The sequence below is a fragment of the Suncus etruscus genome, chromosome 13 (genome assembly GCF_024139225.1).
Source record: "Suncus etruscus isolate mSunEtr1 chromosome 13, mSunEtr1.pri.cur, whole genome shotgun sequence".
In the NCBI taxonomy this organism is placed as follows: Eukaryota; Metazoa; Chordata; class Mammalia; order Eulipotyphla; family Soricidae; genus Suncus; species Suncus etruscus.
The window spans coordinates 82,757,320-82,763,841 of record NC_064860.1 but is presented as its reverse complement, the minus strand read 5'-3'; the positions used below and the strand labels follow the sequence as shown (position 1 = coordinate 82,763,841).

At 41.9% G+C, this 6,522-nt stretch overlaps 1 non-coding gene across 1 annotated transcript; it reads left to right on the top strand.

Annotated features, from left to right (window-relative positions):
- The first annotated feature begins 5,685 nt into the window (after positions 1 to 5,685).
- LOC126026805 (U6 spliceosomal RNA) lies at positions 5,686 to 5,792 on the top strand. The gene has a single exon (XR_007502022.1). It is a non-coding gene; the product is annotated as a U6 spliceosomal RNA (small nuclear RNA).
- Positions 5,793 to 6,522: the final 730 nt, after the last annotated feature.

Here is a 6,522-nt window from a genome sequence, read left to right as displayed (position 1 = left end):
TATTTCTTGCCTTCTGGATGTGGTTGGACTTCTCTGTTGCTGATGTTCCAATTCTTTGAGGTGATCTTTTAAACTGTTGGTTTTGTTATTTTCCTGATTCTTGACATAGGCCTGAATTGCTATGAGTTTCCCCCTAATTACTGCTTTTGCTGTGTCCCATAAATTTTGACATGTTGTCTCTTCATTGTCATTTGTCTCAAGGAATCTTTTTATTTCTTCCTTGAGTTGTTCTTTGATCCAGCTGTTGTTGAGCAGCATGTTGTTTAATCTCCAGGTATTAGTTTTTCTCCATTGCTTCTTCTTGACCTCAATTTTGAGCTCTGTGGCATAGTGATCTGAGAAGGTACTTCTAATGATCCTTACCTTTGTGGTCTTATATAGGTTGGCTTTGTATCCTAATATATGGTCTATTCTGGAGAAGGTTCCATGTGGGCTTGAGAAGAATGTGTATTCTGCTTTCTGGGGGTGGAGGGCTCTATATAAGTCTATTAGCCCTAAATCTTCTAATTTTTCATTCAGAGCTCTTATTTCTTTGCTATTTTTCTGTTTGGTGGATCTGTCCAGTGGTGATAGTGGAGTATTGAGGTCCCCTGCTATTATCACATTTCCCTTCATGTGTTTCTCCAGGTTTGCCAGTAGTTGCCTCACATATTTTGCTGGCTCTACATTAGGTGCATAGATATTGACCAGGGTTAGTGTTTCTTGATCTAATGTTCCCCTGATCAGTAAGTAGTGACCCTCTTTGTCTCTGATCACTTTCTTGAGGTTGAATGCAATTTGGTCTGATATAAGAATTGCTGTCCCTGCTCTTTTTTGTTTTCCATTGGCCTGAATAATCACTTTCCATCCTTTTATTCTAAGCCTGTGCTTATCCTGCATCTGTAGGTGTGTTTCTTGCAGACAGCAGAAGTCCGGTTTATTTTTCCTAATCCAGTTCTCTACTATGTGTCTTTTAATTGGAGAGTTTAGTCCGTTAACATTTAGGGAGATTATTGAGAGAGAGGATTGTTGTGTAGTTGTGTTGTGTAGGGTGGTTTTTGTTACAATCGGGGGTTTGGATTGTGTAATTCGTCTTTGAGTAAGTCGTTTAGGATCGGTTTTGTTTGCACAAATAGTTCAAATTCATTCTTGTTTGAGAATGTTTTTAGTCTATCCTCCCATATGAATGTAAGTTTTGCTGTGTATTGGACCCTAGGTTGGAAATTTCTTTCATTCAGTCGTTTAAATATGTCATTCCATTGTCTTCTTGCTTGAATTATTTCAAATGGGAGATCTGGTTTGATTCTTATGTCCCTACCTTGGTACTTGAGGTTTCTTTTCTTCCTTATTGCTTTAAGGAGTTCTTCTTTCTCTTTGTTTTTTGCCAATTGGATTACCATGTGTCTTGGTGTTTGTTTATTGGGGTCTATCTTATTGGGAACTCTTTTTATTTCCTGTATTGGCATTGCAGTATCCTTCCAGAGGGTGGGGAAGTTCTCCGCTATTATCTCTCTGACTACTTGTTCTTCCCCTTTCCCTACTTCCTCCCCTTCTGGTATACCCACAATTCTTAGGTTGTTTCTTTTGTCCTTTTTCATTAGATACTGGACCTTTCCTTCCAGTGCTTTGCCTTTTATTTCTTTGTTGGTTTCTTGATCATTTTTTGTTTGCAGTTTTCCTTCGAGTTCTTCAATGTGTTTCTCCAATTCTGTGTTTCTGCTTGTAAGGCTTGTTACTTTGTCTGTTAATTCCTTCACTTCTTTTTGTATGGAATCTCTCATGTTCTTTAACATTTCTTCTTTAATTTGGCTGATTTGTTCATCCATAGATTTCTTATACTCGATAGCTAGGGTTTCTCTAATTCCTTTTATTAATTCTTGCATTTCCTTCCTCATGGCTGCTTTTAGGTCTTCATCGCGTGTATCTGTGTATTTTGGTGGACTTGGAAGCTTGCAAGAGTTTGTCACCATATCTCCAGATATTAGTGATTTCCTTGATTTACGCATATTTCTTTGTATTTAATGGTGTGTTTTAGAGTGCTGTGCTTCTAATTTTCACCTGTTTTGATCCCCTGTGGTGTGGGAGTTGGTTCCCTCCCTGAGGGTGGTTCTAGAGGGACTTTTGGGTGAACTCGCTGAGGTTTTGATCCTCCTGTACTCTTTATGTGGCCTGGTTAGTTGTTTTCCTCTTTTGTTGGCAGCTAGTACTGGCCCTTTCCTGACCACAGTGGTGGGGGGCACTGTTTCTCCTCTCCTTTTTCTCCTCTCCTCTACTAGTTGGAAGTCAGTCTTCCTCTTTATTCCTGTCAGCAGGTGTAGTTCCGCTTCTGGCCACACTGGTTGCGGGCGCTGTTGAGCCTGACTCTCTGTTCCCTCCCTTATCTGGGGGTCAATGAAGCTCTGCTCCTCCGAGTTACCGCGGAAGAAATTCCCCCAGTCAAGCCCTCCCGGTAGCTGCTCTCAGCCCTAGGGGGGGTCTCAGGTCCACTCTGGGGCTCGGGGCTAGGTTGCTCTAGGTTACCTAAAGGTCCAGGGGGCAGGCCCAAGCTCACCTAGTCTATTCGTCCCACCTGTCCCAGCTGGGCAGGTGACTCCGGCCCACTAGGTACTAGGGAATGTCCTCCCCAGTCTACGCTCGGGTCAGGTGGGATGAACTCTGGGGCCTGGAAGTTGAGGCAACGGGTGGTGTGGTCTCTGTGCCAACAAGCTGGCCTCTGCAGTATATGGGGGGGGGGGGTCGCGCGCAGGGTGGCTGGCGGCTGCGGGTAGTCCACGTGTGAGCGCCCTAAAACAGTGCACTCACCATGGACGCCGGGGTTCCCTACTCCCCGTTGGCACGGCTGGCCTCTGCAGTCTATGAGGGGGGGGGCGTCGCGCGCAGGGTGGCTGGCGGCCGCGGGTCGTCCATGTGTGAGCGCCCTAAAACAGTGCACTCACCATGGATGCCGGGGTTCCCTACTCCCCGTTGGCGCGGTTGGCCTCTGCAGTCTATGAGGGGGGGGGTCGCACGCAGGGTGGCTGGCGGCTGCGGGTCGTCCACGTGTGAGCGCCCTAAAACAGTGCACTCACCATGGACGCCGGGGTTCCCTACTCCCCGTTGGCGCGGCTGGCCTCTGCAGTTTATGAGGGGGGGGTCGCGCGCAGGGTGGCTGGCGGCTGCAGGTCGTCCACGTGTGAGCGCCCTAAAACAGTGCACTCACCATGGACGCCGGGGTTCGCTATTCCCCGTTGGCGCGGCTGGCCTCTGCAGTCTATGAGGGGGGGGTCGCGCGCAGGGTGGCTGGCGGCTGCGGGTCCAAATTTTTCCATTTTCTAAGAGCTTCTTCTAACTTTTTTTAGTGAATCAAAGTTATCATGATACAGTTCTTCCACATCTTTTTGTTAAGTTGATTTCTAGATATTTGAAGTTTGGGAGTACTTTTTTAAGTGAAAAAACCTCTTGATCTTCTCTGAGTCCTTTTTTTATATAGAAATGTTGTCTTTAGGGGCTGGAGCAATCGCACAGCAGTAGGGCTTTTGCCTTGCACACGACTGACCCAGAACAGACCTGGGTTCGATCCCCAGTGTCCCATATGGTCCCCCAAACCAGGAGCAATTTCTGAGAGCATAGTTATGAGTAACCCCTGAGAATCACTGGGCATGGCCCAACAACAAAACAAAACAAAACAAAACAAAAGAATGTCTTTATTCCAATACCAGGGCTGTTTTAATGACTACTGCTATATAGTACAATTTAAAGTTGGGGAAAGAGGCCATCTCTATTTTATCACTTTTTTTTTTTTTGCCAAGGATTACTTTTGCTATTAGTGTATATTTATTTCTTTTTATAAATTTCAGGACCATTTGCTCCATTATTTGAAAAATGTCATGGAAATTTAATAGAGATTACATTAAATCTGTGCAATGCTTTAGCAAGTATTGACATTTTAATGATGTCAATACATGAGCAGAGTATATGTCTTCATTTTCTTGTGTCCTCTATTATTTTTTGAAGCAATATTTTGTAGTTTTCTTTATATAGCCCATTCACCTCTTTAGTTTAGTTGACTCCAAGGTACTTAATTTTTGAGGCACAATTGTGAATGGGATTATATTTTGTTGTTGTCGGGTTTTTTTGATTTGTTTGTTTGTTTTGGTTTTTAGGTCACACCCAGCAATGCTCAGGGGTTATTTCTGGCTCTACGCTCAGAAATCGCCCCCAGCTGGCCTGGGGGACCATATGGGATGCCAGGATTCAAACCAGCAACCTTCCGCATGCAAGGCAAACACCTTACCGCTGTGCTATCTCTCTGGCCCCTGGGGTTATTTTTTAATATCTTTTTCATCTCTTTCATTTTTTGTGTATAGAAAAGCTATGGATTTTTGCATATTAGTTCTGTAGTCTAACTCTTTAGTATATAAGCCTATTTTTTCACGAGCTTTATTGGGGTGTCTTTGGGGTTTTCTAGATATAATATCATGTCATCTGTGAACAATAAGAGCTTCGCTTCTTCCTTTCATGTGTAGATGCCCACAGATCAATGGAATAGATTTGAATATTTGGAGGTGGACACGTAGGTTTAAGAACAATTAATTTTTAATAAAGGAACAAGAAATACAAAGTGGAGAAAGAAAAGCATCTTTAACAAGTGGTGCTAGAAAAATTGGTCAACTACATGCAAAAATCATGAACTCAGACCTCTCCTTAACACCATGCAAAAAGGTTAAATCAAAATGGATTAAAGACCTTAATATCATACAGGAAACCATAAGATACATAGAGTAAAATGTGGGTAGAACACTCCATGATATTGATATAAAAGTATCTTCAAGAATAAAATTAAAAAGTGGCTGAAATAGCTCAGTTGGGAGAGCATTAGACTGAAGATCTAAAGAATAAAACAAAACTGGAGAAGAAAGTGGAAGCAAAGATAAACAAATGGGACTACATTAAAGAGAGAAGCTTCTGCACTTCAAAGGAAATAGTGACTACCATACAAAATGACTTTTTAACCCATTCAAAACTTCTTAAAAGTCAGGGGTCGCCTTATATGGTGGTATACGGCATGCTGAAACTTACTCCAGCTTCAAGGATAAGTGATCTGTCACCCTCTTACTACCACATCCCATCCAGCTGCCAGGCATCATCACTCAGTCCTCTGCTTGTCCTGATTCATCTTTCAGGGCACACAGAGGAACTGGGTTACCCAGTGCTGCATCCCATCCAGCTGCCCGGTGTCATAGCTGGTATGCGGCTTTCCAGTGCTCAGTCCTCTGCTCAGCTTTTATGGGACACAGAGAAGGTGCTCTGTCTCCCTCTAGTGATCCTATTAATCACTGCACCCCAGCCAGCTGCTCTTGGAGGGGCCCCCTCTTCCTCCTTTCAATGTAGATCACAATTAAAAAATCAGTCACTCACTACAAATGATAAATGTAAAATGATTGTTGGCACTCCAAAATCTAACTTTATTAAACATATACTGTTAACCTTTGAGGGGTCTACTCTTTTTCTCTTATGTTTTTAATTTCCATTAGGTGTGCGTTAAAAGAGAGGTAATTTTACATGGCAAATATAGCCCAAATCCTGTATTTAAAAAGGAAAAGTAGGAGGTCATCTTATACACACAGTTGTCTTATACTCCAGAAAATACAGTAAGTTAGACAAACTACACACAGAATGGGAGAAACTATTCACCCAATAAGAAGTTATATCTAAAATATATGAGATGTGCTTGCTTCATCAGCACATATACTAAAATTAGAATGATAAAGAAAAGATTAGCATGACTCCTGTGCAAGGATGACATGGAGATTTGTGAGGCGTTCCATATTTTAAAATATATATGAGGAACTGATTTAACTTTACAAGAAAAAAAACATCTAATTCCATCAAAAATTGGGAGAAGAGATGGACAGACATTACCTCAAAGAAGAAATACAAGTAGCCAAAGGCATATGAAAAAAATGCTCCACATCATTAATCATCAGGGAGTTGCAAGTCAAAACAACAATGAGATATTATCTCACACTAGAGAGACTAGCACACACTACCAAAAACAAATAAACAAAGAATAACCACTGCTAGTGTAGATGCAGGGAGAAAGGGACTCTTATTCACTGCTAGTGGGAAGACTGGACCAGCCATTTTGGAAAACAAAACAAAAGCTAAACATTGAGTTTTTATTTAATCCAAAAATGCCACTCCTAGGGATCTACTTCAGGAACACAAAAACAATACAAAAATGCCCTCTGAACTCCTACTTTGAGTGCAGCACTATTTACAATAGCCAAAATCTGGAAACAACCCAAGTGCCTGACAACAGATGAGTGACTAAAGTAACTGTGGTATATCTACATAATGGAATACTATGCAGCCATTATGAAAAAGGAAGTATGAAATATTCATCTACATAAATGGATATGGAGATTATTATGCTGAGCGAAATGAATTAGAGGGAAAGGGATAGACATAGAATAATCTAATTTATTTGTGTGATACAAGAAAAAACAAGAAATAGTATGGTAATAATATCCAGAGGCAATCAAGATAAAGGTCAGGATATCC